Raw genomic sequence first — 19,584 nt, forward strand, 5'->3', positions numbered from 1 at the left:
AACTGCAGCAAACGCGGCGTGCATGTGCAAGGAGGAGAAATAAGGGGGGGGGGAGATGGGCTTATTTGGGGGGTTGGAAGAGGGGATGAGCCTTGGTGTGTCCCTTCAATGTTCAAGGCGCGTGGTGGAGCATGGCAGAGGCTGGGAGCGTTGTTCTTGCTACATGTCTGGCCGTTGCTCCTGATTGCTGCTGCTCAGATGTAAAACTGCGGAGGTCCCCGTTTCTCCTCACCCCAGCTCCAGGGGCTGTAATGACAGCATGCAAGTTCCCCTTCCGTCCCCAGGCAGCTCTCCTCCCGGCAGGACAATCCCCGGGCTACTGCTGCCCTGTCTCTGGCAATTCCAGCGCGACAAGGGGGGTGCTGCTGATCTGCAGCGGGCAATTGTTGTGACCTTCTGCACAGCAAAACACGCTAAGCGCAGGGAAGCGTTGGGCCACCATGAGTCAGTTATTTCTCCTGTGATTATTTTATTCTCCATCCCCTTTCTCCCCTCCCAAGCAAAATAGGGATCTGTATAAGGAAAACGGAATTCACACGATGTACTACCATTAATTCTATTTTGCCCTTTTCAATTAAAATCTGCAGTTTGATCTTTTAAGCATCTGGGAATCTCAGCCAGGACTGGATTTTCGAAACAATGGGGAATCTTTATATTACGCCTTTATTTATTCATTATTGGTTTAACCCCATTGGAGTGCATGGCACTTCCCAGACAAGAGAAAAGGAGCTCCCTGTCTTACTGACGGACAATGAGAACTCGCATCATGCTGTGGAGAGGGAGAAGGAGAAACAGGGTACAGGGGTGAACCCTTTCTCAGGGAAGCCTTTATTTACGAGGAAATCTGATCATTTATTTTGGCAGGCAGGCCTGGGGTACTTGCTTGTTTATACCGTGTATAGGTACATGAATGTGACTAGATGGGAGAAAGAGGAGAAATAGTCTGGAGCTGATGTTAGCGACCAGAATCCAGCATTTTGTGTGGGCGAGAGAGTGTGAAATATAATGTGAAATAAGTCATGGCGAAAAATAGCTTGCTTTGTATTGTACATCGTTTACCAGTAGTTAGACTTTCAGTTCAATCATTTTAGTGCAGCATAGCATAGCTATACAACAGTGTCATCCCAATAATACATCACGGCTGATGTTTACTGTTAGTTTGCAAGTAAAGTCTGTAGGGGACAATATCGCTGATATGCAACATATTTAGATTTTGATTAACTTCAGTGTAATTCACCAGGGTCACCTTCTTCACTGATTTATTCCCCGCCCCAGATTTTAATGAAACCATCCAGAGGAGAAGGATGGTCTTGTGGCTAAAACTAGGACAGTGAGTGAGAATTTAGATTTGGGTTCTATTCTCAACTCTGTTGTTGGCTTCCTGTGTGGCTTTGTGCAAGTCATGTAAGCTCTGATCCAATCATTCAAAGCCCATTGAAGTCAATGGGAGACAGGCCCTTAGGCTCAGGAAGTGCTTAACACCGAGCAGTTACTATTGTTCTGCTTCTGGGTGCTGAGCTCCCTTGAAAATCTTGTCCTAACTGTGGATGCTGAGCATTCGGAAATTAAAAACTCCTTCTGTGCTTCCAGTTCCCATCTGTAACCAGAGACATTTTCCTGCCTTGCCGAGGGGCTACCAATATATAACTGATTGCAACAGTCTTCAGAATCCTTGCACAGACAGTGCTAGGAAAGTAGAAAATATTAGAAATAACAATTTGTTGTTTAATGCATGATGGCCGTTGAAGTGGACACTTACGAAGTGCTGAGCAGATTTTTTTTTTTTTACATTTCCCACTACAGTCAGTGGAACGTATCATTAGGACCTTGCACAGCACTTTGAAAATGTAATATTATTTATTATTCATCTATTGCTAAGGATGAATGCAGTGTTGTACATTAGATTAAATATGCCACATAAATACAATTCTTCCTCTCAAAGAAGGTAAACCCGGTAGATTGCAATTGGTATTCAGTCATATTTGTAGGTTTCTGAGGACAGGGAACCTTTCCAGTTATGTACGGATGTTGTTATTGGACTGTCTGCAAATGAAAAGGGCTGGGGGAGGGGAGAGAGAAACCGAAATGAGCAAGTCATTTATGTTCTCATGAAAATGCTTAATAATAACACATTTGAAAATCAGGGGCATATAAGAGAAAACTGACCTGAGGTATCCTTTTCCTTCCAATGTATGCATTGAAAGATCTATTATCCCTGCACTTGCATAACAGTGTTATCAGTGTTCATGTTAACAGCAGTGATGTGTGTATGGAGGAGCAAATATACCCCTGAGCCTGGGCCCAACACCTAGTTTCTCTAAAACAAAGTCCTACAACAAAAATAATGTATGTAGGGTACAATCAATATTGCATTCTGTTTGTGTAATGTTATGCAGTTCCAGGACCACCAGCTGGCTGTTAGCCTCCACCCCAGAAGTAGCTGCAGCTGTGGTTCAGTCATTTGTAAAATACTGTGAGATCTTTTGGTTGAATGATGTTACATAAAATATTATTACTAGATCTTAAACATGCAAGATTGACATCTTTTTTAAAAATTACCTAAAAATAATGGAAATGGTTGCCAAAAAGGGTTTTATTTACTGTTATTGCTTGCATATAATTAAAGATAATGTTATATTAAAAAGGCAGAAAAATCAAAGGATTTTCTCTGCATTTCCCTGTTCAGTAGATTAGTAAATATTGGGCTAAAAGAAGAAAATGTAAAGGTAACTTTAACTGAAGAAGGAAATGTGCAGGGCTACCCTGTTGTTATTTTTATGGCTGAAGACCAGCTAGAAGTTGAGAGGTTCAAATGCCCAAACAAAGAACTCTGGATCTGATCACTCCCAGGCACAAATTCTGAACCTTGATCTGAATTTTGCAAATGTGCTGTAACTTTATACTGTTGTTTGCTGTGGTGTTGTAGCTGTGCTGGTCCCAGGATATTAGAAAGACAAGATGGGTGAGGTAATATCTTTTATTGAAACAACTTCTGCCGGTGAAAGAGACAAGCTGTCGAGCCTACACAGTGCTCTCCTTCAGATCTGTCTCTTTCACCAACCAAAGTTGGTACAATAAAAGATGTTACCTCCCCCACCTTGTCTCTCTGTAACGTTATATCAACATGAGATCCAAATGTACCCCCTCCCCAAAATTAGACGTGTTCAAAACTAGGTTCTGAGTTATGTGATCAAGCACATCTGTATAGCAAACATAACAGAAGTCCTTTGCTACCACACAATACATTTTGCTCCATGAATCCCTAACTGCCTATGTGGCAACTGCTAAACTGCTATGTTTATCAAAGAAGGCTGATGCCATAATTAAACCGTATAACTATAGGCACAGCGGAGCAAAAGCCTATAATCTTTGATATAGGCACTAACAATGGGACACAGAAGAGGGGAACCCAGCAGGGATAACTCACTGCACCTAAGAAAGGAAGCAAAAGATTAGTCCCCAAGTGCGAGGGAGAGGACAGTAGAAATGGTTTACAGTATTGTTGGAATCCATACAACTTGCATCAGGAATAAGATATTTTTTTTAAGTATATTTTTGGGAAAATGAGAAGATTTCCTGCTTTGTTTCCCCTTCCCTCCCCCAAATCCCACTCATGCCTGGATGAGTGAATGACTGGAAGGTGACTTCCTTAGGAACTCATTGTCTTTGCTCTGAGCTTTGGCCAGAAGGGATTGCTCAAGAGCTACATCAAGTTCTCCATTCACTCCAGGGTTGAATATGCTGATTCCTCAATGCTATCAACCTCTGTGGTAGCAATACTGGCCTGGCATTGCAAACCCCAAGCACCCAAATCAGGAGTCAGGCCCTGAAAGATAATGAGATTGACCTAATAATAATGATATTAAAATAATACATTTGGGTTCTTTTTATTTGTCCTCTCTTTTTTGACCCTTTAGGTTTTTCAACTTTTCTCTGCAACCATGAGTAACTGAAGCTTAATACTCTGTTTTTATTTAAATGAAAGTTGAGTTTCTCACCTAATCACATGATGGCAGGAGCTGAGGCTTTAAGAAAATCACCAGCTATCATGAGGCTTGTGATAAACGTGCAAGAACTGGAAATACTAGTGGCACAAAGCTCCTCATTGCATGCCTTTCTTATGCCATAAATTAATTGCTTACATAAAACTCAATGCATCATTTAATCCCTTTAAACACCCGTCTTAAATGGGCCCAGATTCTCATTCGAGTCCCTGCAGTGGGGTGAATTTTGCCATATGTGCATTGCATACAACTTAGCATGCCTTTGACTATTCTGGCATACCCTTGGAAATATTGTAAGACCAGCTCTGCTGCTCTGAGGGAGACCAGATCATTTGTGAGGCATCGTGCTGCTTCTAGCCTACCAATCCCCAGGTTGTTAATTCCTTTATTGGAATTTTATTTATAATGAATGTTTGTACCGCTAATGCAGCTCATTCCCCAAGCCCGCACTACTTCTGTCTTTGGTTTGACAGGCTCACCATTCCCTGAGTCTGAATATGTCCTGGAGGAAGCTTCTAATTAAATGACAGCTCAGAGAAGACCTTCTGAGTCGTGACTCAAATTGCAAATGAAGGCCCTATAACTGAGGCACTCATATATTTTAACAACACTATATTGATCTGATCCATCTTCTATGCCATTCCGTCCTCTTGGTGCATTGAAAGTTTGGCTCTGGATATGTTTGTACTTCTGCATGCTGCGTGTGCTGGTTTGGTGCGTGGGACATGTTTCTGAAGGAAGCTTTGTTTCAGAAGGTTCCTCTGTAGTAGAAGGAATGGAACTTGAAGTTTGATATAAACTTGCTTATTTTCAGTTTGGAAAACCTTCTCACCTGGAGAATAAAAATGAGTGAATAAGGTTAGAATTTGGGGCAAGTGACTTCAAAATCATACTTAAAGTGAGAGAGAAAGAGAGAGAATTACAAAACATCCAGGGCAAAACTCTGTGCTCACAACCCATGCAGTCTCATTAAGATAGAAAATACTGCACAGGGTTTGGACATTTTTATGGTTAGATACACTACCTGGTGTTCCACGGTCGAAAGTGCATGGGCCAATAAAGATATAAAAGGGGTTTGGTCTTTGTGGGCGTTTTAATCCATAACCAACTGGCCTTATGTTAAAAAGCAGAGGGTAGAAATTTGTATTCAGTCATTTGGGGCCAAACCCTGAGAGATGCTGTGACATGCATCTCCCATGGACTTCAGCAGATGCTCAGGATGTAAAAGAGGAAATCCTGATGAGTGGCAGACATATGACCCTTTTCCTCCTCTACTGTCTTTATTCTGTACTCAGATTATTCCTGCTTGTGCTTCAAATGACCATACAGTTTCAGGTTTTAGTATTGTGCATAGGATTAATTTAGCAATAGAATACAAGTGACATTTTAAATGGACCTTTTGTGCTCTGCATTAAGTTCCCATTCACTTTTATTTATGCGGCTACCAGTGGTCTATCTAATAATATTCCATGAATGTCACTCTGTAGTGTATTATATCTGTTGAGTGAGTGTGAGACGATGGAAACAGCTATATGCTTGGCTGAGGGCTCTTTTTGTTCATTTGAATATCACCAGGTTGAATCATCAGTGGGTTTCATGGTCTGTTACCATCCAGTTTTAAGTTCTCAGCCATTTTGACTTTCCGAATTACATCCATGAAGTGTACAGCTACAGTAAGGCAAGCATCTATGCCATGCCAAGAGTCCTAGCCCATTGTGATAGCTGAGGTAACTCAACCAATCGCCATCCTTTTACTCTACAGCTAATTTGCATGCAACATTTTAATTGGTTATGTGAGGGAGACTGCACAGATGGTACATTACTTGGCCCAACTGCTCCTCACACATACCAAATCTCCCGGTAGAACACAACCCACATACAACTCTCCCATGCAAATGCACACAACTCTCCCAGCACAACTCCTCCAGGCACAAATGAACATAACCACTTTCACATTACTACCAGTGCATACATTAACCCCAAACACACCTCAGCCTCTCACCGCAACTCAAACCCCTTGTTCGCCATCCACACAACTCTCCCAGCACAACACAACCCACACGCAACAATACAACCAGCGCGCACACAAACCCCAAACACACACAGCCTCTCACTGCAACACAACCCTTCATTTGCCACTCATGCAAATCCACACAAGTCTTCCAGCATAACACAGTCACCAACAACACACCCAGCATATGCAATAACCTCAAACATCACTCTGAAGCCTACAATATCTGTTGGCTGTAGTGTCAAGTGATGGAAACAGTGACGAGCATGGCTGAAAGCTCTTTTTGTTTAGAATATCCCCAGGTTCAGCCATCACTGGGATTCACGGTCTCTTACTGTCCAGTTTTTAAATTCTCAGCCTCTTTTGGCTTTTTTACATGTATGACTTTACAAATTCCACCTGTGCGACAGCACAGACTTTCGGCCATTAGTGATTAGTTATGGTGTGTAAAGGAAACTTTGAGATCCTCTGGTGAGTGCTAAGTTTTACTGGGACTAAATGGCAGAGGGACAACGAGGGAGTGTATTTCTGACAGCCTTGCCACTTATCAAGCGGAAAGTGCCAGTGCACTAACATTTGATTCTGTATATGTCATCAAGCAGAGTGAGGGAGCGTGTGCGAGTTCAAATGCCCACATGACAAAACCATTTCTGTGTGTTGCACATTTGAGCACTTTAGCCATTGGAAGGTCAGAATTCACTCCCCTAGCTGTATGGACATAGGCAGAATAATCCTAGTTACAGGCCCAAATTTCCAAAAAAAAAGGGGCCCTAGCTAGTGCATTTTCAGAGAACTGGGTTTCCCAATGTCTTATAGTAGCTATCATTAGAGTGTAGCCTTTCTTCACAATTACACAGATACACATATTCAAAGGCCAGAAGAGACCACTGTGGTCAATTAGTCTGACCTTCTGTATAGAACTGGACCAGGGGAGGACTCTTGTCCTGCCATTGCCTGGTGTGCGGATAGAGAGAGCATTTGAGCCTGCACTTTACACAAGAACAAAACTAATATTAAAAATTGTATCAGATACGGATAAAAGGAAGCAAAGCTGTGGGCTTGTTAATATTCAGAGGTCAGACAAATGTCTTTCCTTTCCTCCCCACTCCCTTCTGTAGCTGGGATCTGGCTGGGCCACAAGAACTTGGATTAAGTGACGTGTTTAACGAGCAGATAGCAATCTCCTTCCCAGTTCACCTTGGAGCGGCTGATTTTCTGACATGGGTCTCCAGATGGGCATGTTCTGAGAATGTGGGCTGGCAGGTCTCCAGAAAGGGGTATTTGCATGTAGACCCATAGTGGCCAGTTCTAGGAAATGCCTGGTTCCTAATTGACCATCTGAGGAAAGGTCAATTAGGCAAACGTGAAGACAATTTAGTAAGTGAAATTGCAACTCCCTGAGGAATGCATAATTCAGAGGTAGTCAATAGATGGACCCTGAGCCAAATCCAGACTGTCAGAAGCTTTGGAATGGACCCTGAAATCTTTTTATTTACTTATTATTATTTTTGTAATTATTATTTTCTCTGGAGTCTGGACCTTGACTATACCCTGAGAAAAAATAATTGACTACCCCCGGCATAATTTATGCTGTTGAGACATTTCAGATGTGTAGCCAACAGGGGAATCTTTGGCTACTTGAGTTTTACCATCTTTAAGCTAATTCCAAGACACACATACAGAATTTAGCCTTTTGCGGTCCTCCATGAAGATTTGGGACGCCTCCCGGCAGGTTTCTGACATTATGGTGATTTAGCATGCATATGGGATACTTGTGTGCAGGAATGGCCAGTTAGTAGTAAATTGCACATGCAGTATCTTATTTACATGCATAATCACAGTGAGTGTGAACTCAAACAACTGTGCATGAGAGGAGCTTCTTCAAATTTGGTCTTCATTTTGGAAAGCAAAGAATGCCCATATAGGCAGTTTTGCCATCTGTGGCAGATATAATACTGAGAACATTTTTCTCTTTTATTATTTGCTAACCATTTCCAAACACAATACCTAAAGGGAAACTGCAGAATGGAAACCTCCTGTTAAAAACGCGGGGAGTGAGGAAAAGAGGTTGCAGTGTTTTATGGCTTGACTCCTAGAGGCATCTCATATCCTGGCTTTTAGCCTGCAACGTCCGATCTCTGTCAGTGAGAAGCCATCCCACATGCTTGGAAATAGCTTTAACCCTCCTGCAAAATATTGCAGTCTGTGTTCCTCAACCATAATGTTTCTGTGCTGGGCGCATCTTGTGATTCCAATAATAAACGGGGTGAGCGAAATTAGGGGTGCTAATCTGCAGCGTATAATATCAAATGTATTGGTCAGATGTGTGTTGGAGAAATTGTTCTACTCTATTAGTCTATCTTTTATGTTTTGCTAACAATATTTAGTATATTGGTCTGTTATGGCTGGGAAATATATTAGCAGGAACCCTGTTTTGAATTGGCAATGTAATAGATACAGGTGAAACACTGGCCCCCAGTTTGGCAGAAGTATAGATCTGCACTCTTCAGCCACAGCCAGATCTAGGCTAACATACGGAAGCCAGTCAGAAGGCCAGCTGTGGTAGACACGTTGCTGCCTTGGCTGCATAGAGATGAGAGCCGGATGAAACTCTTAAAGGCTCACACAAACATTTCATGAGTTTTGCATGGGTCCCAGAGGGTCGGGGACAGCTAACGGCTCTCACTCTCCCCTCATCTAGCCTCCCCCCTTGTCACAATAGATACCACTTCCCTTTTCTACTGCATCTTGTGCCGTCCTCTTTAGATCAGAGAGCTTGATGATCTAGAACCGAACCTCCTCAGGCTCCCTGTTCGGTGAGGTTAGCCTCCACCCGCTCTCGCTTTAGCGAGGAGATGTAGGTAGGAGCACCATCCTATGGGTATGGTTCTAGAGGTGGTAGGTTGCTGGCCCTCTCAATTCTGCAACAGTAGGACCCAAAAGCTTCCACTAGTCTTATCTTACCACTTTAGGGGGTCTGAAATGTCCCAGCATGCAGCACCGAATTGATAAGGAGTCTGGGATCAATGTAAGAGGCACTTATTGTCAGGGTAATACCAAATAGTGCTAGCCCATCTTTCTCCCAACTAAGACTCTCAAATGACTTGGCAAACATTTCTGCATTGAAGCCTTGCAGCCCTATGTACCCCCATTTTACAAATGGAGAAATGACATTTGTCCACCTCTGCTGTGAAGATGAAAGCTCTGGGTTTTCCTCTTGCTCATCGGGCACCTGTTGCTTGTATCCTGGCATTACTCACATCCGATAAGTCACATCTTGTTTTGCAGAATAAACACCAACTCTTTTGTTTCCTTCCTTCCCTTGCAGTTTTGTTCTGTTGCCTTACCTGACTATAGGCACATGCTCCGTTTCATTCTTGAATCTTAATCAAAAAGTGAATGTGAGTCTGGCTGCCTGGGTATCACTTCAGGGGTGGAGAAGGAGAACATGGCGTTTCTGCCCCTAGACCGAGGGCTATGGGATGATGCATTAGAACAGAACGGGCTATTGGTGCTATTGTGTTGTGTGATACTACACAAGTTTCTTCATTTTTTTTTTTTTAAACAAAACCAAGCCCGGTTGTACATAATGCTGTGCAGTTGGGAATCTGTGCCAAGCACATGACATGTTCCCTCCCTCAAAGGGCTTACATTTTACAGGCACAAACTGGTACTCTACAGAGTAGTGTACTTATATGCTCTGAATAAGCTTGGCTCCTTTGAGATGAGAGGTGCTTATATCAATTGGAAATACTGTTTTCCAAAGCATGTGCTATAGTTGCTTAGTTCCCTGTGATTCCTATTACAGGCATGCTAATATCCCCCCAAATGAAGCCTTTGAGCTATAAGCCAGGGCTATTCCTTTTTGCAATCACAGTGTACCTGGTTCTGCAGGCACTTAAGTATGTGAGTAATTTTCTATATGTGAGGAGTCCCATTGACTCCAATAGGATTCTTCATGTGTACAATAGACCGAGAGACTTTGTCCTTTGGACCATATGAACTGGAACCATAAACTCACTGAACATTAAATCTCACCAAATGAGGGTCAATCCATCCTCATCATCGTAGCCACTCATTATACTCCACACCTAAACATAGCCATTATATGAACAACATACCCTCATATCTCAATGTCTGTACTTTGACCCGTTAACCTTTTATCCCCAGTCGGGGATATTGCAGATTATATATTCCTTACGCCATCCAATCTTAAACCGAACTTCACACCCGTTGATCATCTGTACGTTATTCCCTGATAAACAGAAACTTCTGCGTTTAAACTCTGTACTGTTCACTTTTTTTAAACATCATCTTAATAAAAATTTTACTCATGTGTAAGTGTTTATGAGATTGGGCTGTATAATTATAGATGAATAGTAGATATAATATTTGACTTGTGTGGAAGCCTAGTAATTCTAGCTGCACATGCTCATTTCCTGATTTTTTTGCTTTTCAGAATGTTGCCAGTATTAGGAGGATAACAACTGAGGTTCAGCACTCCTGTGAAATATTTGTCTCCTTTTTTCAAGGGTAACAAGTTGACATATAGCTGCTATGTTCTGGTTGTGTCTCAATATGAAAATCTGAGCTAGACTGCAAATATTGTCAACATACTTTGCCATTGACTTAAGGCAAAAATCCATTGAGTTCAATGGAAGTTCTTCAACTGGAACCCAGCAAGATAAGGACCTTAGACATACCGTTACAAGTACATGTATTGTACTTAGGTAGTGCCCCACGTAGTAGAGAAGAGTCATGGCTCAGTTGTAATGATTCAAGGGGATTCTTTTCTGAGGCTGCTGGACATACAGAAGAGCTGTGGGTCTTTTTGGCTCACAAGTTGGCAGAATAACCCATCCCGTCCCCAAACAGAGTCTCCCTTCTGATATGGACATTGTAGCCATTCAGCCCAAACTGGAAATTGAACCCACTCATCATCCATAGTTGGGAATGTTGATTACTCGACAATTTATAGATGTCAGCTGTTGCACAATAGAACCACCAGTGACCTATGAGAAATAGATTTCTGTTTCACAAATTGATTAGATCATCTCAATTACCTTATTTTATTTTTTTCTGAATATTTATTTGCTGCTCAAGACAATAATCTCCAGAAACACAATTCTGCTTATAAACTTAATTAGTGGGCTGAATTCCCAGGCATCCCCATGTGACTTAGACATTTCTAGCAACTAAATGAACAAATGCAAATACATGGATATGGGGAGGTGGAAATAGTTTTGTTTTGTTTTTGTGTTACCATAGCATATAGGATCCCTGGTCATGGACCCGGACCCATTGTGCTAGGTGCTGTACAAACATGGGGGAAAAATAAGTTCCTATCCCAGAATTTACACTCTACATAACAAAATATATAGTGTGGTTGTATTGCTCATTTTCTGCTTAACTTGGTCACATCTGGAACAAATTGGTTGTTTTTTATGGGTTCATAAGAAGTTGTTATGATAGTTATATTTTCCTTTTTAAAAAATGCAATGAAAAAGAGAAAATGCAAAAGCAGAATATGATACTGTAAACTGGTGTCCACTATCACCCCTTACTTAAATGTATATAATTCTATTTGTGATTTAGGAAAGAATACACCCTGAATTTCCAGATGGAGACAGCCTCTTCTCTGACAAAAGCAGCACCCTTGGGTAAAAATATTATTATTAAATGTCAGAGCAAGCATAAAGCAGCATTTTACTACCCTCTAGGTGTTCATATGACTGCAGCAATAAATAAATTGCAGGCCTGTGTGTTCCTGAAAAGTACAAGTGCTATCCTGATTGCTTTTCTCACCCCTCCCTGCATTAGTTCATAAAGATAACTACAAACTATCAATAGCAATCTGGAAAAATAGTGCGTCCCTCGTTACAAGTAATACCTTTTAAATTTTAAACAGAAGTGGCTTAATTTTTTCCAAACGTGAAAGAAGTTTCCACTATAAAGCTGGTTTGGCAGTGATCTAATTAGTTAACAGTAAAGCAGACACTTAAAAAAAATGTCAGGTAGAACCCATCCCCTTCTAATCAGATTACATTTTGGTACTACATGGCTGACAAGGGATAATAAGAGAAAACTCAAAAGTTTTCTATGCAATGGATGCTGATATCAGAGCAGAGGACAATACATGTTTGTTACAGCATGATTAAGCTCCTGAAGTATAGGTGATCTTATTAGAAATAGATCAACATCTACAGTAAATGTAATAGCACAATATAAAACTCAAATATAAGTGACTCAATGTCAATTCCTTTATCTGAGACTTTTTTCTTTAGAATCGATCACCAAAACCCTATTTTCTGCTGCTTCCTTTTTAAATCCCTCCCATTAAAAATTGTGTTTCCCTGCTTTAGAAAGACTTTGCTGTGGGAAATCAGCTTGGGGCTGTTAGGTAGGATGTTAGGGCTGTTGCTTTAAATCATTTTTTGTTCATGCATATGTGCAAATCATTTGAGCTCGCAACCATTTGCTGACTACCAAAGCACCTTGAATTCCTTTCCTGTTGCATTTCAGGACCTAATCTATGGCAATGGAGCAATGTACAAATTGGAACAGAAGGGTATAGATTTAGTTACACAACAGCTAGGTGGCAGCTAACTGTATATCTGAGGTTAAGGTTTAAAATGCCAGCATTTTAGTGGGACTAATGCTTTGCAGTTAGCCCAGGGGCTGTACTCAGGTAAAACTACAGATTTTTTTTCAATTGTAAATTCATTTTATGAGCTAGATCTTTGATATTCTCAGAGGGCTGGCTGTGAATAGCTGCATGTTTTAACCCAATCTCCTCTGTGGGCTGTAATAATGTGACTTTAAGTATTTTCTTCTGGATTTAACTGTTTCAGTGAATATGTACAAGTGTGTGTGTGTGTGAGAGAGAGAGAGAGAGAGAGAGAGAGATGTATGGCAAAAGACGTATGTATTGATGAAGGATTCGTTTATTTCCGAGGTTATAAAGAAAAGGCTAAAATAGTCTCGAGACAGTTCATTTCCTTGGGGGAAGGAGTACGTTCCGAATTAACATCGACGGGGGAAGATTCAAACAGATCGAGGCGCGTTTACACGCCGCCTGGTTATCCAGGGTTGTGTGATTTTAATTTGAGTTGGAATATTACACCCTGGTGATGGAAAGCGTCAGACAACACCATAAACCCAAACCCCTCCTCGCACGGAGGTGGCAATTGCCCTGCTTCCTTTCCCTGCCCCCCCCCAGTAAACAGCCGGAGGGGCGTGTGTTTGTGTGTGTAACCTTGTGTGAAAACTCCTCTCCCTCCCTCCCGCACGCTGTCATTTACTGATTCAAGCCCTCTGAAGTCAGGATTTTTTTGTTCAGAAGGCTCTCTGCAGTCTGATCTCCCCCAGCTGGAGGTTAAAGGGCTGGGCAGTGGAGGGCAGTTTGCACTGAACACATTCGAGCGCTAGGGATGGTTTTTCATTGGGAAAGTGTTACATTTCCATCGACAAGTGACCGTACAGGAGAGCAACGTTACTGTCCCTGCAGATCGCTTTTTCACCCCTTCCCCGGGGGGGCACCGCACAGAGAAGGGGGGGGGCTGCTGCTGCTGCTCTGTGGCTTTAAGGGACTCCAGCGATCAGCCTGGCAGGCGCCCCTGAGCCTCACAAAAGAACAGGATGTTGTTGATTTGTAACCAAACCACAGAGAGGAAATGATTGTAAATTTCCTCTAAACATCCCCACTGTCTGCCTGCCTCCCTCCCTTCCGCCTCCCCGCCCCGCGGTAGAGAAGCTGCTGTTGCCTGCAATTTCCAAAGGGGATTTCTGCTGGGCAAATGGATCCCACCTCCTTTTACAGCCCCCCCCCCTTTAATTAATCTGTTTTTAGTTAGCACATTACTGACACCTTTTGTGTGTGGGTGGGTGTGGGAGGAGAGACTGGTTTCTAGTTGACACCTAGCCTGCAAAGCCAGTTCAGCACGCAGAGAGGGAGAAGGGAGTGAGGGGTGTTGATGGATTGTGTGTCTGTCTCTCTTCACAGAATGAGTTGCATTATCTGTATTTGCTTATCCTAATTCGTTTACTATTCAGGATGCTGCAGTGGAATAAATGTTTAACTCAGCCCTTCCTCCTTAAAAGTAGCGCTGGACTATTACAGCACTGCCTAGTTTGATATAATTACCAAGTCTCAACACCTTAATATTTTGCTGACTAATTTCCTTCCCATCCCCTCCTCCAAATACCCAGACTATATACATAGAAAAAACAGAAACCTTACAGGTTGGAACATTTATGATTTCAAAGGAAACTGGTACGTGAACAGGATCTACGTCTTTTTTTATTTAAAGCCAGCTGTATATCAGTATTTAAGTCAAGTATTCATGGGCCCAATCCAGCAGGCTTTACTGTGGAAACATTCCTATTGACTTAAGTAGGAGTTTTGCTGGAGTAAGGCTTACAGGAGTGGGGGAGTAGTGTGGAAAGTTACAACAGGATAAGGAAGAAAAGTAAATTCTTAATTATTTTGCCTTTAACCAACACTTTTTTTGGTAAAAAATTGATTTTGAATTCACAAGATCTTAGTTGCTGTTACTGTAGAAGACCCAAAGAAGAGTGTGTAAGCTTCAAAGCTATTACTTCACCTACCTTCTCTCTCTAGGATCTTGGTTGAGGTCTCTAAGCACCACTCTTCTACTAAACCTGCTAGTTTTCTTTGTAGTTTTCCTTTTTTACTGACTCGGGGAATTTACTGATGTTAGTGACCTGCAGTCTATAGGAAGATAGTCTGGGCATCTAAAGTTTTGGTGGCACATTTGTACAGTCTAGTAGTGAGTGGTATGGTGAAATTTTTAAAGGGGAAGTATTGGTTACTGACAAACAAAACCTTATAGTAGTTTGAGAAAGCTGATCTAGGGGCTGTGCTGTAAATTATCTGCTACTGCGGCTGTCTCATAATAATGATCAGAAAAATATGAAGCTCGGTTACCACCACAAAGAATAAGACCCTATTGGCAATTTGATACAGGTCAATTCCTACCTTTGTATTTAAAGAAACCTGAATTCCAGTTAGTAAGATGGGTGTTAAATCATTATGCAAATCTGTACCATTTGGAGGATAGGAAACATGTAGGTCAACATCTCATCTCCAATTAAAACTGCTGGATAATTGGTTGCAACACTGACATTAAGGTTAAAAGGAAAATGTGAATAAGGGGAAACCACCACCCTGTAAACGAAGCAAGGGAAGCAATGAAATATACATACATCCAACCTAATTAAGCCTGAAATTGTATTTCTAGAGGCCATCAAGCTCATCCCTCTCATTGTGGCAGGACTGATTTAATTATTCCTAAACCATCGTTACTGGATGGGTTTCTAGGCTAGCCTTGAATGTCCTCAGCACGAGTGGGTGATTCCACAACTTCCCTTGGCAGTGGCTTCATTGCAGATCTGTGCTTATAAAGATTTTTCTGACTCTTCAAAGTCTATTTTCCCTGCTGCAGCTTAAACTCATTACTATCTGTACTGTCCTCACTGACTGATGAGAATAGTTGAGTCCTGTCCTGTTGATACTATCCCTTTGTAGCTGGCCCTGCTTCTCCTCAATTTCCTGTTCTCTAGACAGAACATGCCTAGTTCCCTGAAACTTTCCTCATCATAAGCCTTATTTTCTCAAAATGATTGAGAGTCTAATTGAGGGTACAATAATCCCTCCCTGGATTAACCAGATATGCTGGGGCAGACCCAGTGAGGCTTCTACAAGGAAAGTGGGGACTCTCCAAATTGATTTTTTTTTTTTTTAATGGAAAGTTAATGAAATAGTAGACAATGAATGTGACCCAGTTAATTTTCAAACAAAGCTTCTGATAAACTCCCTCATGGAAGTTCTGATTCTACTAGGAATTTTAATCATGTGAGCTGTCCCATTGACTTCAATGCACTACTTATGTGCTTAAAATTAGCATGTGTTTAAGTGTCATGCTGAACTGTGGACATAAAGAATTCAGAAGAAAAATAGATAACAATATTTTCTTTTGCACTACACATTGTTTGGGAAGGACTGGCTGACACCCCTATGTTAGGATCCAGAATTCCACACCCTCCTCTAAAATTCAGGGATTTGGTGGCTAGTGTTTTGGTTCGTATTCCTCTTTTGTTTTATGTCCGGAAACAGAGTTTGATGAGCAGCTGCTCATCAGAATGGGATGAAGTGTCCCACTGTTGGTCCAGTATTTATTTCCTATATTAATGCTTTGCAAGAAGAAGTGCAGAGTGAGCTGGTGAAATTTGCACTTTACATTATTTACGTTGATTAATTTTTTTTAGGATTGCAAGAAACTCCTGATCAACTTAAATGCCCTTGGGGTGGGCAGGGAAGGAGATTAGCCATCCTAATGGCAGATGAAATGCAATGTGGACAAATACAGAGTAATGCACATCGACAAAAATAGTCTACATTCAAATTTAGTGGGCTCTGGTAGCAGGTTACTCCAAGGAAAGACTCTGAAGTCACTGTGCACACCTTTAGTGGAGGTATCTGTCAATGCTGCATGTTAGAGGGGCTGACACTGCATAATCAGTTAAAAAAACAAAAGAGAATGTTTGGGTGAATTAAAAAAAAATAGAGGAACGAATAGGCCATGATGTCTACAAAAACAAAACAATGTCACTGTCTCACTTCTGGAGGGAACAGGTGTAGGGGCTCATGGGCCAGGGGGTAGGGGAGTGCCAGGCTGCTCGTGGACAGAGGGGGTGCCTGAAAGGGGAAGAGAAGGTCAGGTTTGCGTGTGTGTGTGGGAGGGGAAATTTATGTCCCCATTTAAATGGTGCTCCTCAGCCCCTGAATAAAAGTAATAAACAATAGTACAGAGAATACTGTAATGGCGTATCCTGCAGACTCTGTAGTAAAGGTAATGCTGAGATTAGGTAAAGCAGGTCTAAAATCCCATTTTTCCAGTTTAAAGGTTGAATTCAGTCTCTCCATTAGGCACAGTAACTCTTCCTGGAACGATTTAATTTTCATGTAACTAAAAGCATGTGCAAATTTTAGAAGGGGAAACATTTAGAAATGCTCCCTTTTAAAAGTTCGGCCTGTTTGTCTCATGTTTCTTTGGCTTCCTCTTGCTTAAAAACTTAAATGTTCCAAAAGGCTTCGAATTTCACTCAGTAACTCATCTTTACTGTCTCTTGGACACAGGCTAAGTATCAGAACTCGAGCTATTAAAATGTAGGAGTTACTGCTTGAGATTTTCTTAACCAGTTTTGGAGTAGAAAAGTGATGGAAATGAGAAATGTGGCCAAATGTTTCCATTCTCCAATGCTACTCAACCCGAGCTTGACAGCTGGGGTGGGGTGCGGCGCTTTTTGGGGGGGAGGGACAGTGTTGCAAAGAGAAATGGAATGAAAAGAGCTCGGCATTAGTTAATGAGGGTGAAGCACAGAGGTTGGCAGTGGGACTAGGAAGCAGCACTGGAGAAAGTTTATGGCTCCCACTGCCTGTAGCTCCCCAGTCATGCTGAAGATCCTAATTTCCCAGATCTAATAGCCCAGCTCCCTAGTTCCATGAGCCCTCACTGCTCTCCCGTAACCCCATTCTATATAGAAAATCACTACTTTCCTTGCTTCTTAGGGTTGTTTGTTTCAATCAGTACTCGTTAACAATGAAAACAAATAACCAGATTTGATTACTTATAGTAAATTAGTGGCTGCAATGGAAAAGATACAGAGAAGATCGATAAAGGTGGTTAAGGTGTGGAAGGATTTATACATAACATGTAATGACAGAGACTATGGTTGTGTGTTGGAAAGAAGGGCTAAAGGGTAGATAATGGAGGTATTCAGAATTTGTGCAGGGTATAATCAGTCAACCCTTCCTTGTCGTTCTGTCTTACAATACAACAAAAAGGAGCTGCTTGATTAAAGTAGTGACTGGCAAAATTAGAGCACAGGGAAAAGCCTTATAGTTAAGGCTATGATTTAGTCACAGGTATTTTTAGTAAAAGTCAGGGACAGGTCATGGGCAATAAACAAAAATTCACGGCGTGTGACCTGTCCATGACTTATACTACATATCTCTGACTGAATCTCGGGTCGGGTGGATGGGTGATCCAGGAGGGGGCTGCTGTGGGGGGCGCCCCAGGTGGCTGAGGAGGCGGGGCCACTTAGCAGCAGCTTCTCTGGCCACCCAGGGACTGCTGTCGGGGACCGCTGCTGGGAGCTGCCGAACAGTGGCTGCTCTGGCCGCCCCCGGGACCGCTACTTTGGCGGTTCCCAGGGCCAGCTGCCCAGGGCCGCTCGAGCAGCTGCTGGTGTGGCTGTCTCCGGGGCCACCTGAGCAGCTGGCCCCAGAACCAGCTGTGTGGGTAGCCCTGGGGTCAGCCACACTGGCCGCTGCAGAAGTCACAGAGGTCGCGGAAAGTCGTTGAATCCGTGACTTCCACGACCACCGTGACAAACATGGAGCCCTATGTATAGTTAATTTGTGGAATTCCTGGCTGCAGGAGATTATGCAATCAAATGTGAGGGCTGAATGTCTTTATAACACAGTAGTAACGTTCTGTATTTATAGATCAGATAAGGACAATCAAGCTTCATGCTTGGCTTTGTAGGTCAGTAATGCATCCCCCATTGTCCCACCATGTAGCTTTGCAAATCTGACTCAGTTTGTTATGAGGGGTGTGTGTGTGTGTGTGTGTGTTTTGGAGGCAGTATATTCAGCTTGCTGGACTAAGAGTAGCATTCCTCAGAAAGGAAGCTGATCGGTATTTGGGCTTATAAGAAGGGCTTCTGTGCAAGTTTGTCTGATTGGAGTATATCTTTTCATTGACTTTGATTTCTCTCGGCCATCAATCTGTTGGTTGTGTATAGTAAGAGTAGTAAATATTTCTATTATGGTAGCATCCAATGGCCCCAGCTGGGATTGGAGCTCTATTATGCTGGGGTGCAGCACAAACATGGGAAAGAGACGCGGGCTTACAGTGTTGCTAGAGGAACAATTTTTCCAGGTGAAATTTAAAACTGTGGTCCATGCTCGTTAAAGATCTCATGGCTCTTTTCATAAAAGTAGGGTGTGCTGTTGCTAACTTCTGTATCCAGGTTAAATTCCATTGTGGATAATGAAATTCTGTTTGCTTAGAGCTTTCCCCACATTTGCAATTGGGTGCAGTATTCTCTAACCTGGCTATGGCAGACAGTCAGCCCAGAAACACATTCTCCTCTTCTGTGAATTGGGCAGGGGCTTTCTTGTTTGTTAAATGTGTTCCAGAATGCATCATTCTGTGACAACGCTTTTACAGTGGTACTCGTGTGACACCTTGTTGAATTTTTGCCAGGCAAACCTTGCATCTCAATATAGCTGTATAGATTTGTAGCTTCCTGGCATTGTATTTCTGTGAGAAAGGCTTCTCTAGACTTGTGTTGTGTTGCATTCTTTTGAGTTATATAGTTTTAAGAATGCATCTCATTTGTCTAACATCTGTATGTTGGACAGTGCCTCGTGCAATGGAGCTCGGCTGCTGTTTGGAGCCTCTGGTTAAATATCACAATATGGGCTCTTCAAACGAAGAGACAGGCCATTGATTAAATTGACTCTAAGCTGGAGGCCGTGAT

General features: G+C 42.1%; 1 long non-coding RNA gene across 1 annotated transcript in view; it reads left to right on the top strand.

Annotated features, from left to right (window-relative positions):
* Nucleotides 1-19,584, top strand: part of LOC122466824 — a 79,670-nt gene that overhangs the window by 150 nt on the left and 59,936 nt on the right. The window lies entirely within an intron of this gene.

The sequence above is a fragment of the Chelonia mydas genome, chromosome 8 (assembly GCF_015237465.2).
Source record: "Chelonia mydas isolate rCheMyd1 chromosome 8, rCheMyd1.pri.v2, whole genome shotgun sequence".
Lineage (NCBI taxonomy): Eukaryota > Metazoa > Chordata > Testudines > Cheloniidae > Chelonia > Chelonia mydas.